General features: G+C 44.8%; 1 protein-coding gene and 1 long non-coding RNA gene across 11 annotated transcripts in view; one reads left to right on the top strand and one right to left on the bottom strand.

The window, feature by feature from the left end:
* Positions 1–20957, bottom strand: part of ADI1 (acireductone dioxygenase 1) — an 847802-nt gene that overhangs the window by 455364 nt on the left and 371481 nt on the right. The gene's annotated exons all lie outside the window — the stretch shown is intronic.
* Positions 15562–16682, top strand: LOC126933877 (uncharacterized). The gene is made up of 3 exons (XR_007718755.1): positions 15562–15665; positions 15928–15956; positions 16207–16682. It is a non-coding gene; the product is annotated as an uncharacterized LOC126933877 (long non-coding RNA).

Genomic DNA, 20957 nt, shown 5'->3' with positions numbered 1-20957 from the left:
TTTTAAGGGCTTACAAAGAAAAACACAATGTAAAAATAGCCTGATTTTCTAAAATGCTCAGAGAATGATGTATTCTGATACACCTAATTTCTGGCTAACTGGCTAAACAAATATTCCTTTTCTTTAAACTTTATTATTGAATATGGAAAGGCCTTATTTGCTTTTCTTATTGCAGCATGATATGTAATATGAATCTTTAGTGCATTTCATCTTCGATGAAGGATTGCTTTTGAAAATATGAACCGTTTTCAGGGTGGCCATAGGTTTAACTCACAGGTGTTGGTTGGAAACTCAGTAACAACGGGTCTGAACTCTGATTTCTGTTACTTATCTTTCTTAAGATGGAGTTTTTAATAACTCACATCTCTTTTAATTTAGTTAGTAGTGAGTACATATTACAATGAAATGCCGCACATGTTAACCCTTTTGTGACTTCCTTCACCCCCCCAATCTGAATAAGCAAAATGTTCACTTGAGTTGATGGGAGTGCAAGCTCAGTGTGGTGGGGAATGTGTCCCTCAGGGCTGCAAGTGCTGCAAACTCAGTCCAAAAATGAGTTCAGTTAGATCATTGATTCACTAAATTAGAGAAAGGAGGAATTTTGTTTCGTTTTGCTTTGAATCAGCTACTGGTTCCAGTAAGGCAATTAAAGAGTCCAGTTTTGGAATAGTTGTAGGTATTATAATTTTAAGCTAGGCACTCTTAGATTTGAAGAATCTGAATTATAAATGAAATAATAGAATTTAGTGCAAGATGAAATTTGTAGAGTCTAGGAATTACAGCCCTGTGCGATTTAATGTCTTTTCACAGGCATAACTGATATCTCTATATTTGAACTATAGGCTTTCTAATCTAGATGGTGACTGGAAGCCATTTCTAAGCTCGTCCTTGTGGCCTGCAATAGAAACGGAATTTCTCAGAGGCACAGCTGGCCCAAGTGGCAAAGTCTTAAAGGGGATCCTGGTGCCACCCCCGGACTGCAGAGTAAGCTGGAGTGCAGAAGGGAGGGGAGAAAGCACCGTATATTTACCGATGATAGGGCTCAAGCTGGTGTGGGGCTTGGCTCAGGGACGTTGCTCCAAAACTCCAAGAAAGAAAAAAGAAAAGGTTTCATTCAGTCCTCACAACAAGCTTGCAAGTAAAGTGATCTCGTTTGATATAGAGGACACTCATCCTCAATGAAGTTGACAACTCACCCGAGGGTTCAAAGGTCACGGTGGAAACCAATTATTTCAGCCCCTTCTTCCCTGGTTTCCTTTCCTTCCCCAAATCCAGCTACAAAGAAATGATGAAAACGACAATTTACTCATCATAAAAGTAGAAGATAACATGGCTTAACCAAGTTACCGAGATTAGTCGAAGAAAGCCAGGAAGAGCAGCTGTCCTTGTATTAATACTATGATCAACACCTGCAGTGCTCACGTGGCCTGAAATCAACGTGCACAAACCCTTTCCCATGGGAGCCCTGAGAGAAGCCTCTGGAGACTCGCACTTGGCTGCCACATGGCACGTTGATTTGATTGTGACCCCGGGAAAAGCCCTTCATCTCCTTTGGAATTTGCTGACCCTTGTTTGTGGGTCTCACCTTGAGCCTTTGAAAGGGGATCTAAGGCCCCAGATAGCTTTTCTTTTGTGAGGGTCGGTTTCGGTGGGGAAACATCCATAATTTGAAGAGTGGTATAAAATGAATAGAATAACATCTAGCATCTTCTAGTTATTCAGTAAATATCTGTTGAATAACAAAATACATACTACTTGACCATTTTTAAAAAAAAATGTGGATAGTTGAATTGGGAGAATGCACAGCTGGTTATCTAAGTGACCACTGGGTGTCACTGTTTACCCACTGACCGACCATCAGGTTTTTTTTTTTTTTTTTCTCTCACCTGGTCAGGACAAAAGCCTCTGGAAGCTGGTCCAGATGCAGAGATTTCAAGTTTGTTTCTTATAAGTAACCTGTTATCTCAGGAGGAAAAAGGGTGATTCCTGTGTTATTCACTTCAGGATATTTTCTGCATTCTGTAATTTAGATGGAGAGCTGTGTTTTCTGTTTCTTCATCTCCCTTTTGTCCTCCTAAAGAAGTTTTCTTTTGCTAACAAAAACAAGAGTTTTTATTTTGCAATTTATCTTGAAAATAGGAACGCTGGTGTGAACATTAGTTGGTACAAGACGGCAGGGTTTCATATGTAACTTTAATAGGAAACTATTGCAGGTGCTGAAAGTAAATTCTCACCTTGTCAGGCTCAGTGGATCGTGATTGTTGTTGCAGTGAGCTTCCTGGAAATAGAGGCCGTTCTCACTCTCTGGTGAAAGCATAGATTGGGCTTCAAAGGCCACCTCCACTGTTCTGATCTTTGGTCTCTAAGGTGATGCTCAACATCTTTGATCCTCAGAGTTCTTTGCCCCCCAGCAGGGCTTCTGACCCCACTCCCGGGGCTGCTGGGAAGTACCAAGTTCAAATTCAAAATTTCTTGTTTTCCTCTTTAGGGGTGTTCTGCTAACATCAGAGCTGATGGGTCTTGAAGGAATGTTGTGTTTCCTCTGCTCTTCCCTTCGTGATGTAATTTACCCATTCTTTATAACACAGTCTAATATGGGTTGGGCCAAATAGCTGGAATTCCTAAGTCAGAAGTTTTCTCTGAAAGGCACATAATTGACTCACTTGTCCATGTCTGTGGATTTCACTGCTGCAACAAGAGTACCTAGAAAACAGCCATCTTAAGACCTGAAGAGGCCTCAGAATTTATCCAGTTTAGTTTTTTTTTTTTGGATGCATTTTACTCTTTCTTCAACATTCCATAGAGGGCTATAAAACCTTACAAGTGGGAGGTCTTAACATTTCCCCATAAGACCAATGATGTGAGTACAACCTGCAGAAAACAAAAATAATCCAATTAGACAGTCCCTGGCCACTCCTTTCTCAGCCCTCCTTTCCTGCCCACACCTCCCCTGCAGGAGCTCTGCTAATTCCTCACTGTATCTTGGTATCCTCTCCTTTAAAGGGAGAAGAAAAAGATGAGCACTTATGTTTCCTGAATCGAATGCATTCTAGGCTGATGAAGAGTGATGGCTACCATTACTTGACTTCTTTCTCTGAGCAGGACTTGTGTTCAGTTTTTTATTTTCACAATGTCATTTAATTCTCACTACAGTCCCATGAGATGCTCCAAGTTTTCCCTAATTTACAGATGAGAAAACTGGAGCACCAATGGAGGTTAAATGGCCTGCACAAAATCACCCAACTAACACCTGGTGATTTCTGATTCCCTTGCTTTTTAAAAATTGATACACGATATTTTATGTACTTATGGGGTATATGTGATATTTTGTTACATGCATAGAATTTGCAGTGATCAAGTCAAGGTATTTGGGGTGTCCATCACGTCAAGTACTGACCATTTCTATGTCTTGGGAACATTTCAAGTCCTTTTTCCCAGTTACTTTGAAATATACATCGTTGTTAACTATAGTCACCCACTCTGAATTGAACATTGGAACTTACACCTTTTGTCTAACTGTATGTTTACACCCATTGACTCATCTCTGTTCACACTCCCACCCATACACCCTTCCCACCCACACATCCTCCCACCCACACACCCTTCCCACCCACGCATCTTCCCACCCACACACCCTTCCCACCCACACACCCTTGTGAGCCTCTGGTATCCATCATTCTATTCTCGACCTCCATGAGATCAATTTTTTTTTTTTTTAATAGTTCCCACATTTGAGTGAGAACTCAGGATATTTGTCTTTCTGTGCCTGGCTTATTTCACTTAACACAATGACCTCCAGAGACTCCTTTGCTTTTAACCACTCACCTACTTAGGGGGATGTTGGGTTCAGTGTTGTGGTCTGTAATAGAGAGGGTTTTTCAGTCAGTCACTGCTTTTAGCTCATGGTGGAGGCGTTTGGAGCCACATGGAACTAGACCTGACTATCAGCTGCAAGAACAGGAGGATTTCACTCAATTTCTCTTTTGCTTCTGAAAACATTTCCCTAGATGCCTCATTTATCCGCATGTGGCTATTGCACATTGTATGTGATATGGTTTGGCTGTGTCCCCACCCAAATCTCATCTTGAATTGTAATAATCCCCACATGTCAAGGAGGGTGGTCAGGTGGAGGTAACTGAATCATGGGGGCAGTTTCCTCCATACTGTTCTTGTGTTTGTGAATAAATCTCATGAGACCTGATGGTTTTATAAATGGGAGTCCCCTGCACACGGTGTCTCTTGCCTGTGGCCATGTAAGATGTGACTTTGTTCCTCCTTTGCCTTCCGCCATGATTGTGAGGGTTTCCCAGCCATGTGAAACTGTGAGTCTATTAAACCTCCTTCCTTTATAAATTATCCAGTCTCAGGTATGTCTTTATTAGCAGCGTGAGAACAGACAAATGCAGTATGCCTGTGTCAAAATCTCTCATATACCCCATAAATAAATGCACTTACTGTGTACCCACAAATACTAAAAATGAGATTTTAAAAAAAGATTTCTTCAGCAGCTGTGGTTGGCTGGGCACTGTGCTAGCTGAAGGCACCTTTATCTTCCCCCTTGCTTAGCTTCATGGAGGCCATGAGTCCCCCAGTCCTCACCCCTCCCTTGCAAGTTGGAATTAGACTTATTAGAACTACCTGATGGAGCTCAGTTAAACTTACAAAAAATGAAAGACAAAACTAAAATAGCCTGCTCAGTTTATAGCTCTCAGCCAAAATCTCCAATGAGTGGTGGGCGAGGTACATTCCTCTTAGGGAGGTTGAGAGTTTTCTATGTGAATCAGTGTGTATATGTACAGAAGGCAGCCCCATGCATGTGTTTTGAAGACTTAGTGTGTGTCAAGGAAGTGTGTGATGCCTGGGTTTAGAGGGTGGGAGGGGCCTGCTACCATTTGCAGCAGAAGCTACCCTGGGGAAGGCTTACCCTCTGCATATTGATTGCCTGAGGGTTTCCATGAATATTGATTTAGGAAAGGCCAATGGTGTTTACGCTGCTGAATATGCATCATCATGGCCATTGGAAACATGTCAGGCTATATTGAGGCAGGGCAGCTCTGGGATTTCATGGGCTTGGGGATAGCAGGGTTGAACTGGTTCAGTATCAACTTGAACTTTCTGCTTGAGTATTAATTGCTTTTTGGAGGCAATCAGACATCCAGTTAACCTCCTCTTTCCAGGAATTTTGTTTTCTTGACTCTGCTGTCTTACAAAATGGTCAGGAGGAAGATATTTTCAGAAGGCTTAGGAGCTTGACACACAGGCCGGATGCATTGTAATTGCATCCGGGGGACAGAACACATTTCTGAATTCATCCCCAAAGCCTTATCTACATTTTAAAAATATTGCGGTTAAGTCTAGGGTGGAGGGAAGGGGCATAAAATCACATGCAAACACTCTTGGTAGGATAATGTGCGCGCAGGCACATTTGACTCTTCCCTCTCCTGGAATGAGCAGCTGGAAGGTGAGTCGTTAAGACTCACGTCCTCGCTTTTCTACAGGATGGTGCAAAGGAAGCTGCATGACAGTGTTCTAGCCCTGGGATAGAGAGAGCTGGAGTGTGGTTCTGCCGTGAAATATCAGAGCATGGATATGACCCAACTAGAAACATACGCCTCTTGGCTTCAGTTTCTTCACTCCCCAAATGGGCAGATCCTATTCTAACTACTACCTACAGTTAGTAGGAGGATAAAATGTTATAATCAATGTGAAGTGCACAGAACATGTGAAAGTATTTTGGAGTCACTAATGATACAATGGCACGTTTTGGAGAGAAAACCTTAGGACTTAACCTTGGATGGATCATTTATGACTTCTTCTAATGCTAGGATACTGGCTGAGTTACTTATTCCTGTGCCTGGGTAACATTAGTCTCACCTATAAAATAAGAATAATGACCCTATCCCATAGATACTGTATGCAGAATACTCTACAAAACATCAGTTGAAACACGATGTGCATTCAAATAATGAGAGTTTCCATCTCTGCTTCTTCCTCCCCCTTAAAAAATTAATTTATTTTCCCTTTTACTGACTAGTCTTTTGCAGAGGTGATTAGAGTGCCTGGCAATGCATGGGAATGTGGGTCCTATTTATAGATTATTAATTCACTGGTCTTTTGGAAAATCACTAATGCTGTTTTCCAAATCATTTGTCTTTTTTCAATGCTAAAATTGTGATCTTATCTTCCCAACATAATTTGTTACCTGTTTATGAATTTTAACATGACGAAAGGAAGTGTGGAATTTATGGCAGCGTTTGGGTAGGTAGCATGGCTTTTCTTGCTCAGTAGCTCTAATATAGTTTGATATTTGTTCTATTTTGGTTTGTGTATTATTTATTGCCTTTATACTTTCAAAAGAAACTAGAGGCTATTTGCAAAAACACCAGTAGAGAATATAGTAAAACAACCACCACCAAAAAGAAATGAGAGTCTGGGCACGGTGGCTCATGCCTGTAATCTAGCACTTTGGGAGGCTAAGGTGGGTGGATCACCTGAGGTCAAGAGTTCAAGACAAGCCTGGCCAACATGGTGAAACCCCATTTCTACTAAAAACACAAAAATTAGCCGGGCATGGTGGTAGGTGCCTGTAATTCCAGCTACTCAAGTTACTCAAGAGACTGACGCATGAGAATTGCTTGAACCCGGGAGGCGGAGGTTGCAGTGAGCCCAGATATAGGGCCACTGCACCCCAGCCTGGGTGACAGAACAAGACTCCATCTCAAAAGAAAGAAGGAAAGAAAGGAGGGAAGGGAAAGGGGAAGGGGAAGGGAGTTGGCAATACCCAACCAAGAACTGGAGATCAAGGGGTACTGACCACTGTTGTACATTGTTTTGCTCTAAGCTTTCTAGCACATTAGGCAAAACTGGGTAAAAATAGATTTTTGTGTTTTTCGTTGTCAGGTAAAAAACAGCTAAGTATACTTTTCATGAAAGCCACCTTTTCCTCAACAGAAATTATGACATAATTATTTGCAGAGACTGATGAAAATAACAGGTCACAGCAGCTGTTTTGAAGATTCTGAATCCTGTGTTGTTCAGCGTCACATTAGCAGAGATCCTTCACATTGAGGGGTTTTGGGAGGGCTCATGAGAGGCGCTGTGCCAGCTGGTCCAGGAGTACCTTCTCTCCATTGAGAATGGGGTTCGGACACCTTCCTGGGTGGGAAGGTGGTTAGTGCACCTGTGACAGGCAGCCTGGTTTAGTTTGTGGATTGTTCTGTCCCAGGCATCTCCTGATCCCAGGCTTGCTTGCATGTTGGCCTGAGGCATTTCATCTGGTAGAAGAGGAGGGAATTTGGACTTTGTTACTTAGCTTCTAAAATGGAAACCTACAGACATCACGTGCTATTTAATTTCATTACATTTGATCTAATTCAGTTCAACTCCATATTGTTCAATTTCAACCAGTTCAGCTGAGGGCTGCAAGCACCTCCTGTGCCCTGGGCAATACAGGGGATATGGTTGGCTCAGGCTCGGTGCTGCCCTCAGGGGTGTGGCTTGCTGGCTTGGGAGGCAGATGTGTGCCCCACTGCCTGCCATGGAGGAGGGTATCAACAATGGCTCCACAGAGAGCCAGGGGAGGTGCTGTGGGGGCAGCCAAGAGGAAGCAACAACTCTGTGGAAATGTTCTTTTATTTATAGCGATAAAGGTACCTGTCTGTATAATGATCTCTTTTCTGTTATATATGATTCTGGAGTTGCCAATTATGCTGTAGTTTAGAAAATATTTTTCCTGAGGGTTAATGTTTACATTTACAAATGTATACAGCTTAACTAACAGTTTAAATGGAAATTTTAATATATTCTATGAATTGTTGCTTCATTTGCATGTTTTATCAATTCGCCATCATTCTGGGTTGTATATAGTGCAGTAATTAGAAATTGAATTAAAAAGGACTGTGCATTTTTAATTTTCACTTCAGAATGTAAAATGCTAGTTGTTTAATGTCTTCCTTATCAATGTCATGTTGTATAGATATGTGAGTAGAGGCCAGGACATTCCTGGAGACCTGAACCCCAGAGAGATGATAAGCATGGATAGGACGGCGAGTCAACTTACACTGAAGGGAATGTGGCAGGTGCGAAGGTGATAGGCAGCTGTGACTTGCTGCTCACCGCTGTGTTTCCTTGGTGTTCTCATTAGCATCACTGTTCCCCATGTCTTGGCCCAGACCCAGAATTGCAGGCTTAACAAGCCAAATAGCTATGCAGTGAGAAAGCTTTGCTAAAAGCATGAATGCTGCATATAGGTAGTCAGTTCCATTTGCCCTGAATGTGCACTAAGGACCCAGTCTGTTCTGTCTACAGCAGATGATCCACTCAGACAAATGCCTAAGGGACTGCATGTAAGAGCTAATCACACAGTGGCCCTCCCTTCCCACTTCCTTTGTTTCATTATAGTCCTTATGGCAGACAGGACTGGCTGCAGGTGGCATTCACACACACTGACAGTCCCTTATGATGGAGTCAGTTGGCTTTGCAGTGTGACATTGAGAGGGTGCTGGCATGTCCTAACCACAGAGCTCCACTGTGGACTATCTCAGGATGTCTCTTCCAATCTCCTGTAGCTTTTCAACTGTCTTCCTGAAAGAACTCAGGTATTGCCTGACAAGGGGGTGCTCGTCAGCAGCAGCTGCCCTCACCAGCTGCATCTCCTGAGCCTGGAAGTGTGCCTGGCACTTGCAAGGTGCTCAGTGCCAGTTAGGAGAGCCTGTGTATGCTGCAGTAACAAGCAAGCCCCAGCTCTCAGTGGTGTATCTCTTATTCATTTGTGTGACTCTTTATGGTGGGCAGGAGCTCTGGGACATCCTCTGTCACCAGGCAAGAGGAAGAGGAAATGGTTTATGTGCATTGATTCTGAAAGGTATCTGTCTAGAAGAAACACAAGTTACTTCTGCTTGTATTTCATTGGTCAAAGCAAGCCATGTGGCCACGTCTAACTTCAGAGAGGTAGGAAGTACGAGTCTACATTTCCCGAGGGGGTGAATTGGATGCATTAGTGAGCAGCATTTATCTCTCACACACTCCATGTGTTTATCAAGCTGCACTAGAGGTGTGAAATAATGTTTGCCGATAATGACGCTGGTACCTCACTGTTCTTCCTCTAAGGGAAGATATTGATATTTAATTAGGTGAAGGTCTCTGGATGTAAAAGTAGAAGTTTCTAAAAATCTAGAAGCCTTAAAAACCTCAGAGATTGTCCAGCCCCATTTAATATTAGCAACGAGACCAAGTGATTTCCCAAGTGCCTTTCATTCTGTTGATGCTAAACCTGGGGCTTGTGTCTTGGCCTGCCAACTCACCCACTAGAGTGCTTGCCACTTTCCTCTTGTACCTGTAAGAAGACGATCTAGGTCTTACTGCAAAGACCATTTCCAAAGACTCTGGTTCCTGAGGCTCCCTGGAGTAGCCAAGCACTCATTACTATCCACTGCAGCATGGCAGTGCTTGGGGTCTGCCTATTCAGCCTCTAGATGATGAGGATTACAGATAATAATGTGTCCAAAGTGCTTTGGATAGTGCCTGCAACAGTCAGTGTGTAACAACTGTTTTTTTTTTTTTTTTTTTTTTTTTGAGTTGGGGGCAGGGTCTCACTTTGTTACCGAGGCTGGAGTGAAGTGGTGTGATCATGGTTCACTGTAGCATCAAACTCCCCAGCTCAAGTAATCTTCTGCTTCAGCCTCCTGAGAAGCTGGGACTGCAGGCACGCACCACTATGCCTGGCTAATTTTTGTATATTTTGTAGAGACGGTGTCTCATTATGTTGCTTAGGCTGGTCTCAAACTCCTGGCCTCAAGCAGTCCTCCTGACTCAGGCCCACAAAGTGCTGGGATTACAAGTGTGAGCCACTGTGCCTGGCCTATAACTACTGATTTATTATTATTCCATGTGATTGTTGTTGTCGCTGTAATTGAATTCTATAGTGATGTCCCTTCTGGCCTGGCACAGGATGGCAGAGGGCTTACAGTTTTCTCCAGGCAGTGCTCCCAGCTCAGGGTTCAGTCACCAGACAAGTCATTTGTTATCTCTTGCCGTGTTTGGATTTTGGCCTCCCATGTTCTCCAACAAGGGCACCCTTGAGAAGAAGGGAGAGGAAAAGAAGGAAGGGGAGGGGTGGGGAGAAGAGAAGGTGCAGTGAGCATGAGAAACAAGCACTGAGAGACAGGATGGGTGATACGGTTTGGCTGTGTCTCCACCCAAACGTCACTTAGAATTGTAATCCCCACCTGTCAAGGGTGGGACCAGGTGGAGGTGATTGGATCATGGGGCCAGTTTCCCCCATGCTTTTCTCATCATAGTGTTGAGTCTCAGGAGATCTGATGGTTTTATAAGCGTCTGGCATTTCCTCACTTGCACTTCTCCTTCCTGCCGCCCTGGGAAGAAGATACTTTTCTTCCCCTTCGCTTTCTGCCATGATTGTAAGTTTCCTGAGGCCTCCCCAGCCATGTAGAAATGTGAGTCAATTAAACCTCTTTCCTTCATGAATTACCCAGTCTCGGGTATGTCTTTATAGCAGCGTGAAATGAACTAATACAATAAGCATCTGGAGGGGATATCTGTGGAGGAGACAGGAGGAGCTGAAGGAAGATACCACAGGTGTTGGGGCCAAAGACAAGGAGTGGCTCAGGAGCTCCAGGTCTGAGGGCAAGGCAGGGAGCAAGAAGGAGACAATACAGAGGTGCTGAGGCATTAGGGGTGTTGATTGAGGAGTGGCAGGCATCTCCTCTCAGAACGTGCTCAGGCTGGGGGGTTTCAGTAAATGTCCAAGCCCCCCTGGCCCGGTCTTTCCCTTCCAGGTAGGTGCTGTCCTGCCTCCTGCCATCTAGACTGGCCTTGTCCAGAGCGTTGCCTCTCCCTCTGGCTCTGATCTCCCTGCAAGGGGGCTCCCACTAAAGAGAAATGACACAATTTACAGAGGGAATGCTGGCCTCTAGACAGCCATGGAGTGCTATGCAGGGAGTAACGAGACGCTCTGATAATAAGAACAGCCAAGGTTTACGGAGCGCCAGGTCCAGGAGTCAGCTCAGTGTGTTCTTGCTTCTTTATGTCTTAATTATTTGGGTTTGTAATCATCATCATCATCATCATGATAATGGAGATGTCAATAACAGCGATAACAGCTATCAACGAGTGAGCTCTTATTACTGTGTGTTTTATGTCTATTATTTGTTTCCATAGCAATGGTTTCAGGTAAGGGGATTTTCAAAAGGGGACAGACAGTGAGGCTCAGGAATGTAAACCAGTTGCCTGAGCTCCCATGTCTGGTAAATAGCAACACAGACCATGGCTCAAAATATATCTCTCTAACTTCAAAGCCCATGCCAGGGCTTTAAAGATAACTCAGGATTATGCTCTTTGCAAACAAAGGAAATTGGAACTCAGGGAGGTCCAATTTCAGTTTCTAGAACATCTACACCTCTTTGGAATGAAGGTGCACTTGGATTAGGGTCCTCTGAGCCCTGGTTAACACTTCCTCCCCATGTGCCCTGCTGCCCCCAACAGATGCAGGACAGTCCTTTCTATGGGGTAGGGGCCTAGGTGGGAACAGTGCTGCTTCCTGGTCCTTCCTGTCTGTAGCCAAGCTAAGTTTCATTAATGCAAGGACACCCAGATAGTGGGCAAATCTCAAAAGAGCAGCTTTTGGAGTCCCTGCGGAAGGGGAAGGAAGATGCATGTCCTCTTATTTATGGCCGTGCAACGGGCTTGGCCTTGGTAATAGAAACTGTGGTCTGGCGTGTTTCTTGCTGCCTTTGCTTGTTTAGAAACCGCCACTTGCAGGCACTGCCCACCCTTACAGGGCATGGGTCAATGGTCAGCCCTGTGGTTGGCGAGTGTCTACCTTGTGCCTGGCTGATGCCCACACCCTGAGAGATAGTACTATTATTCTCTCTTGTAGAAAAAGATAAATTTAGGATGTTTAAGTAACTTCTCTAAGGCTTCACTGCTAATTCAGTTGCTCAATCAAGATTTGAATCAGGTGTGTGTGACTCCATACTGGAAATATTTGGTTCATGAGGACTGCTACTTGACTACGCAGGTGTACTTCCAGAAGAAAGGGAAAGACAAAGGTATTTAAGCATTGTTTTTTAAAAAGGTAGTATTTCTATTTTCCTCCTTCTCCCTGCCTTCAGTATATTCCTACAAAAGGTTGATGGAAGGAAAATTGACATAAATCATAAAATCTCAAATGAGATTTGGATACTTTGTGGTTTTGACTTATCTATACTGATCTTTCCATGAATGCAGATCATCAAAGTTTGGCTTTTTCTTTCTATTTATTGACTTGTCTATCCAAGTGCTTATCTATCTGTGTTCTGTAATGTGGAAAGCGGCCACAGTGCCTAAGACTGGGCTTGAAACTTCTGGCAATGTAATACACGTATTGGTTTTGGATTGTTCTTAAACGGATCATCTGGTACCATTGAGGACTTTACCTTTCTCTGACATTCTCAATTGCTCCGAGTTAAAAAATAAAAAGTTGCATGAAGGAATGTTCAGTGTCCAAGAAAGACATTGGATGAAGTGGGAGTGAAGGGTGAAGAGCAGGGTTTTAAAGAGAAAAACTCACACAATTTAGGACAGGCGAAAATGGTGAAAGAAGCCTAGTATTCCCACGCCCACCCCGCTCCCTATTACAGAACACCAGGCTAGAGTCATCTTGTAGTGTCAGTTTCAGACTTTTATCACATTTTCAAGTGGGGCCAACTTACTGACATTTTGTCCGCACAGCTCTGGCCAAAGCACTCGTGAGCCGAGGCTCGGCACTGCCAGGCAGCCCTCACTGTCAGACCAGCGGAGGCCACGCGGGCTGTGGACGCAGCCCCGGTGTAGATGCAGCGGGGCCACATGCCTCTTCCTCTGGTTTAAATGTTTATCCAAAAAAGAAAAACGTAGCCTGAGATTTCACTCTGTGTGGCTGCCAGACACTTGTTTCTTTTCCAACTGGCTTCCCCATTGAGGGACTTTTCCCTGAAGGTCCTGGTGGTTTGGGCTTAGATTACAGGGAGCAAGGCTGTATTTTTAAGCAGGCCATGAGGGGAAGGGGGAAGACAGGGGAGGACACTGGGATGGTGTGTGTGTGTGGATGCGTGTGCTGTGTGGATGTTTGTTGTGTGTGTGTGATCTGTGTATGTGTTGTGTGAATGTGTGTTTTGTGTGTGTATGTTATATGTGTGTGAATATGAGAGTTGTGTGTAGTGTGAATGTGTGTGTGCATGTCTGGTGTGTGTGTGTGTAAATGTGTGTGTGTGTGTGCATGTGTGTGAATGTTGTGTGATGTGTGCACATGTGTGAATGTGTGGTGTGTGCATGTGTTGTGTGTATATGTGGTATGTGAATGTGTGTGTTATGTATGTGTATGTTGTGTGTGGTGTATATGTGTTGTATGCATGTGTGACACTGTGTTGTATGTGTGTGAATGTGTGTGTTGTGTATGTGGTGTGCAAATGTGTATGTGAATGTGAGTGCGTGTGCGCATGTGTGTATTGTGTGTGTGGGGTTGTAAATGTGTGTATGTGTGTGGTGTGTGTATGTGCGTGTTGTGTGTGCATGTGTGTATGGCTTTGTGCATGGTGTGTGTGGTGTGTGCATGTGTGTGTGTGAATGTGTGTGACTGTGTTGTGTGTGGTGTACATGTGTGTTTGTGCATGTGTGACTGTGTTGTGTGTGGTGTGTGCATGTGTGTGGTACATGTGAGTGTGTATTGTATATGTGTGTGTTGTGTGTGTGACTGTGTCTGCCACACAGAGTGAAATCTCAGGCTACGTTTTTCTTTTCTGGATAAACATTTAAACCAGGGGAAGAAGCATGTGGCCCTGCTGCATCTATACCAGGGCTGTTTCCACAGCCCACGTGGCCTCCACTGGTCTGACAGTGAGGGCTGCTGGGCAGTGCTGAGCCTCAGCTCAGGAATGCTTTGGCCAGAGCTGTGTGGACAAAATGTCAACAAGTTGGCATTGTGTATATGTGTGTTGTGTGCGTGTTGTGTGGGATGTGCATGTGTGTTGTGTGTGTGGGGTGTATGTGTGTGTGGTGTATGTGACTGTGAGTATGTGTGTTGTGTGTGGTGTGTGCATGTGTGTGCCTGTGTGCTTAGAACCTTAATCCTCAAGTCTAAATGCTGATGGCACCTCTGGGAGGTGATTAGGGTTAGATGAGGTCATCAGGGCGGGTCCCAGTGGGGTTAGCAGCTTTGTGGGAAGAGGAAGAGAGACCTCAGGGCAACACCCCACCCTTTGCCATGTGATGCCCTCGGCTAAGTCATGGTGCAGAGGGGAGGCCCTCATCTGATGCACCCCAACCACGGAATTCCAGCCTCCAGAAATGTCAGATACAATTTTTTTTTTTATAAATTGTCCAATCTCAGGTATTCAGTTATTGCAACAGAAAGCTGACTCTGATGAGGGCTCTGCAGCAATGCAGAGCTGGTCCCAGAGGCAAGATGGACAGAGCTTGTGCAGCTCTGGGCGTCCCTGTGGGCACCTCTGGGCCAAGCCCAGCTGCACTTTCACCCTCCTGATTTCCCACAGCAGGCAGGAGGGTGGTGGAGCCCACAGTCCGGGGCAGGAGAGTCTCTCAGATTCCTGGGAGGAGCTCGGAGCCCAAACGAGGACAGACAGAAGCTGCTTATCTCCAGCTTGCGTAAGAGCAAAGAGCTGGCCACTGTCACTTGCATTTTTGCAGAGACCCAGGCAGGCTGGGTGTGGGAGCTTCCCAGTGGAAGGGAAGGCACTGGCTGAGCCCCAGTGGAGGCTGCTGGCCTGGAAGCTGGGGCCGCAACTAGAACCGGGGCATCCCGTGTGAGTTTAAGGCGAGCACGTTTGTCTTTCTTGGTTTGTCCTCAGTGGGACGTCAGGGCAGGAGTCGGGGCAGCTGTGAGTTATTAACCAAGTCTTAGGCATCTGGGACTGACTCTTACGGGTTGCTTGATTCCTAGATTGGGGCGAGAGATAGCGGCCTGGCTTCCCGCAGGTGTGACTTACCGAGGGCAGGCCAGCGTCCAGCCTGGCTGCTGCAGGTCGTGGGCCACAGTTCCATTTGTACAGATGGTCGCACCATTGTCTCTTTGTATATTCAGCGTCTAAGACCCCATTCTGGCTCCAGCCCTTCCTGATGTGGGGCCTTGGACATGTCCCCTGACTGTCCTGTGCCCGTCTTTTCAGCGGTGAAGGGAGCAGTGACCATGCACACCACTGAGGACAGCTGTGGGGATGAAACATGGCAGGCCGAGGTACAGTAGGTGTGCCAAAGTAATTCAGAAAAGCCCAGCTGTCCCTCCGTGGGCCTTCACTCCGTGCTACCTTGGCTGGAAGGTGGCCAACGTTTGTTTTGAGGCTAGGGCTGCTTCTCCAAACACATGGAATTAATCTTTGAATCACACATTTGGCAGCTCCAAGCATCCCCTTCAAGATGGTCTGCTGACAGTCTCCTCTGCTGTCTGCTCACTGGACTCCGGGATGCTTTGTGAGGCAGTTGTGGGGTGCAGCAAATAATAAAGGTTTTGGAATCTGAAGACTGGAGTTAGAATCTTAGGTCAGTAATTTGCTGCCTTGGTAACCTCCATCAAATTCCACCCCGCTGAGGATGAGTCTCTTCATCTTTATGAAGGGGATGTGGTATTGGCACCCCTGGCTTGGGTGACATGTGAGGCAGCTACATGGTGCTGGGTGTGGTGTCCGTCTCTCCCTCTATCATGATCTGTTCTCTCTCTCTCTCTCTCTTTTTTTTCTTATTTTCTTTCCCGTTTCTGTGAAAGTTACCCCATCCCATTTAGCTTTGTGAATGACCTGTGCTTCCCAGCATTCTATACTTACAAAACTAGTTGGGATTGCTTTTCTTGAGAAGCTGTTTTGTAAAGAAGTTTGCTAGATATCTATCTACATGGACACAGATGTACTGATATCGTATATTGTTTCTTCTTTTGGAAAGGAGTCAAAGAGCCTCCTGTCATCTTGCAGGTAGGTGGGCAGCCCGAGATCTAAACTTCCCGTGGGAAATCTCCACGTGGAAAAGCCCCACTCAGAATCCTAGGCGGCAAGGGCAGATTAGGACTTACCATGGCATTCCAAGCTCCATGGCCATAGGTGGGTTGCTCTTGGTCACCAGGGGGCAGAAGCATTGATGGTAAGAGCTGTTCTTCTTAAACCTATCGACTGAGATTATAATCAAGGATGCACTACTGGCTGTTTCAGATCTACTTTTGCAAAGTTGGAGTCCAAGAGAGTCCCCCAAAGCCACTAGGATGACATATGGTCTCTGCAAACTTCCCATGATGAGGCACTTCATGAACCAGCACAGTGAAGAAGGCCCAAGTCACAGCACCCAGCATGAACCCAGCAAACACCACACAGTTTCATTCACCACATAGAACCGGAAGTTGACTGCCGCCGGCCATCTGAGAGGCTGCCATAGTCTGTCCAATATTTTTCAATCAGGAGACACTCTGAGCTCCCTTCTGTGGCTGGGTAGGTGCTGAGCTCCAGAGGTTAAAAGACAAACATGTGTTAACATTCTGGAGGTTGTAGCATGCTCACAGTTAAATGGATTTCATTTCAGAATATTACTGATCCCAGATTGCACATGGTATGTGTGTATTACATAGACGGATAGACAGATTAACATTTGTGGAAACAAAACATCGTCTGCATTATCAGGTTGTCGTAAATTCTTACAATTTTGCGTGGCCTCAGCATCTGTTTTGAATACAAGTTTAACTTTCGCAGACCAGAAGTAAGGCTCGGTCATTCTTGACACAGTTTCGAGTTGTACACCACACCAAAGTGGCTCAAGCTGGTGGCTCAAGATTCAGAATTCAGAGGCATTTCTCACCCAGCCAATGGCGCTTCTGTTTTCCTGCCCAGGCTTCCTTTTTAGACAAAGTCTCACTCTGTCACCCAAGCTGGAGTGCAGGGATGAGATCTTGGCTCACTGTAACCTCTGTTTCCCAGGCTCAAGTGATCATTTCACCTCAGACTCCCCAGTAGCTGGGACTACAGATACACACCAACACACCCAGGTTTTTTTTTAAATTGTATTTATTTTGTAGAGATGGGGTTTTGTCATGTTGCCCAGGCTGGTCTCAAACTTCTGGACTCAAGTGATCTGACCTCCTCGGGCTTCCAAAGTGCTGGGATTACAGGTGTGAGCCACTGCACCCAGCCCAGTCTTCCTTTAAATGGACCATTCAGACCTTTGCCAAAGACCTTAAAGTATGTAACTATTCCCACACCCTATTCCCTTACACACACACAGCCACACACAGCCACACCCACCCACATATATATATATATATATATGTAAACATACTGCTAGTGCCCACTCACTCTCTCTGCCTGACTCTCATCCCATTGCACGTGTCCCGGGGATGGAGGACTGTCCTCCAATTTCTTATACCCTCCCACCTGCATCTGTAAGTAATAAATCTTTGAGCTAGTTTCCTGTTGTGTGGGTTGATTTCGTGTTTTCCAACTGAAGAACCAGGGACTGCCTCAGGCTGGGCTTTGCCTGGGATGCCAGGGAGGCAGTTAGTGGGGACAGAAGGTTGGACTTCTAGCACCACAGCAATGGCCAGAAAGGCATAAACTGAGCACGGGTCAGACAAGAGCCACAGGGGTGTCTGCCAGTATAAACATGTTTCCCGTGTGAGGGACTCCCTGGTTGTGGGTTGAACAACGAGGCATGAGGCTATCCACAGGTAAAAGAGGCATTCCATGAAAGGTGCTCTGTAAATGCTGACACCCAGCTCCCCCTTCATCTCCCATTAGGGCAGGGTTGCCAGCCACTCTGGAATGAGAACCTCAATTTAGCTGGGGCTCTGAAAACACAGGTACACTCTGGTGACTTGCCAGCAGACAGTGTTTACATAGCAAGTGCCATATTCATGGCACTGAAATCACAGCTGTATTTCACGGAGTGACTCCCTGTCCATGGGTGGCGCTGAAATCACAGCTGGAGTTCATGGAGTAACTTCTTGTCCATGGGTGGCACTGAAATCACAGCTGGATTTCGTGGAGTGACTCCCTGTCCATGGGTGGTGCTGAAATCACAGCTGTAGTTCAGGGAGTGACTCCCTGTCCATGGGTGGCACTGAAATCACAGCTGGAGTTCAGGGGGTAACTTCCTGTCCATGAAATCACTGAAGTGACTTTCTGTCCATGGGTGGCGCTGAAATCACAGCTGGAGCTCATGGAGTGACTTCCCGTCCATGGGTGGCGCTGAAATCACAGCTGGAGTTCATGGAGTGACTCCCTGTCCATGGGTGGTGGTGAAATCACAGCTGGAGTTCATGGAGTGACTCCCTGTCCATGGGTGGCGCTGAAATCACAGCTGGAGTTCAGGGGGTAACTTCCTGTCCATGAAATCACTGAAGTGACTTTCTCTCCATGGGTGGCGCTGAAATCACAGCTGGAGTTCATGGAGTGACTTCCTGTCCATGGGTGGCCTGGGCAGTGAATCTTCGGCTGTGCCCCATGCCCTATGCACTGTTATTACATTCATCCTTGGAAGCCACTTCAAAAACATTTCTAAACAAGGCAGATAATTGGTTGCAAGCCATCTGTTGTATGTAAACCAGTAAATGAGAGATGTGTACATCTTCTTCAGTTTATTATTTTGAAAATTTTAAAACCACCTTTCCAGTAAAAATATTCCAAAGACTTAAAGGAACAGTAATAGTCATGCAACTGCAGAAAAACAGCAGATATTAGACTGAAGTGTGGCCTGTGACCTCTAAGAGTCTGCAGTTGGAAACAACTTCCCTGGAAAGTTATGTCCAGTGTAGACTGGATATATTCAGTCTTCTTTTGGAAGAAAAATAAAATTTCCAAAAAAAGAAATGTTTTTTAAAATAAAAAGTAACCAGTGTCATACCTTTTTGTAAATTTATTTTTTTTACATTTACATTTTATCTGGATATTTTCTTTCTTTAATCCCTTGAGCTCCCATGAATATTTCTCAAACCACACAGTCACTCTTTCTGAGTTAAAAACCAAAGAAATCAAATGTACTGCAATTCAGAGATGAAATGCTTTTTGTTTCCCTCAAAATAAAACTAATGGAAAGTAGCAGGTACTCCCTAGCAAAAACATGGTTGTTACTTAATGTAGTCTCAACAAATAGACTTCCATTGGAGCTGATTTGAGCCCCACACAATCTGAAAGCTCTTTATGTAAGTCCATCATGACGAGTAAGCAGCCCAGTAGATCTTAGAACCACTGGAAAGAAACAAATAGAAATAAGAAAAAAAAAATCAAAATGTTACGGAATAGTTTGCGTTTCTTTTCTATCTCCAATTTAGCAGCATGTTCTCATTCTGTAGAAATATCACCTTTCAAGTTTCCATGTTGTCAAAGTATTTAAAACTCCACTGCTGGGAAACCAGAATGATCCATAGGGCATAGGGTGCAGTTTTTAACTCAAGCCCTATGAAACGAGCTAATGTATAGATCACCTGAACCATGCTGGGAATATCTGTAGGCCTTGCCAGGTATGCAAAAGAAAATGGCACTTCTATTTTTGTCTGGATAAGTCAAATAGCAACCAGACGACCACAGCATGAGAGTGCGGAAAGTGCTCAAAATATTATGTCATTCTTCAGCATATAATAAATCCCTCCTGCAAATTAAACTTAGAGTTATCAATTGGACTCATAGCTCTCAGTGGTGATTTCATCTTAGAATTTGGTAGCCGATGGTACCTTGTGCTTGGCTTTGGATGCTGGGATGCTTGGTCATTAGTCTGTAGCATCTGTCTAGCAAATTCAGACTTTCTGGGCTTACATTTTGTGAAGTGATTTGCTTTACTTTCTTCCATTTTTTTCTAAGTGCATTCATTTTTAATTCACTTTTTAAATACATTTCATCTCAGTCTGTTACATTTACCCTTGGAAGCCACTTCAATGACATTTTAAAATAAGGCAAAGAGAAATTGTTAGTACTTATTCTCATTACTAGTTCTGTGTTTGCTTCTACATATGAAAAGGCGAATAGCCTGGAGGTAACCAATGATGTAGATAGCACAAGGTTTCCTGTTTAAAGGCTTCTCCTCTGTGCAGCTCTTCCTCTTTCCTCCAAGTCCAGGTCACAGATAGTAAAGTATGAGACAATGCTTTCAGAATGTGTCAAGCAGCTTATGCTAAGTAAGATGCAATGCCATTTCTCCCGGGATCAAAGAGTTCTTTTCCACTTTGCCCAAAGACAAAAAAAGTAGCTATCTTATTCAGATACTTTGTTTTCATCCCCTTTGTGGTATCTTCTGTGGGAGGCAGGAGGCAGGTAATGTTTGGACATCCTCTCTGTGCTGGGCACCACCAGGCTGAACTTTTTGTATGCATGGTCTTACTGAATCCTCCCAACTTTGCAAGGTTGTTTCATTGGTCGTATTTCACAGATGAGAGAACAAAGACCCAAGTTGTTAAATATATTGTAGAAATTTCGTTTAGCTTTCGTGTGCGCAGTCTGCACTCTGTGATGCTGTCTGAAGAAATCGCATTTGCTGTGGTCAATGTTTGTGTTTCCTCAAATGCCTACATTGAAACCTGAAAATCCATATGTTGAAATGTAGTAGTGTTGGAGGTGGGTCTTTTGGGAGGCAATGGATCATGAGGGTGGGGCCCTCATGAATGGGATTAGTGCCCTTTTAAAAGAGGCTCCAGAGAGCTGTGTTGGCCCTTCCACCCTATCCCTACGAGGACACAGCAAGAAGGCACTACCTGTGAAGCTGAAAGCGAGCCCTCATCAGACACTGAATCTCCTAGTGCCTGGAGCTTGAACTTCCCAGCCTCAGAGCTGTGACAAAGGCGTTTCTGTTGTTTATGAGCCACCCAGTTTGTGATGGTTATAGCAGCCCTAATGGACTAAGGCAGCCCTGTTTTACTAGTGACTGACAATGGCTGACTCACAGGACCCAGGACCTGGCCCATATCTTCCTAGTACTGTAGGGCAGGGGATAGAGGATTTGAA

The sequence above is a fragment of the Macaca thibetana genome, chromosome 13 (assembly GCF_024542745.1).
Source record: "Macaca thibetana thibetana isolate TM-01 chromosome 13, ASM2454274v1, whole genome shotgun sequence".
Lineage (NCBI taxonomy): Eukaryota > Metazoa > Chordata > Mammalia > Primates > Cercopithecidae > Macaca > Macaca thibetana.
This window is presented reverse-complemented; position numbering and strand designations above follow the sequence as displayed.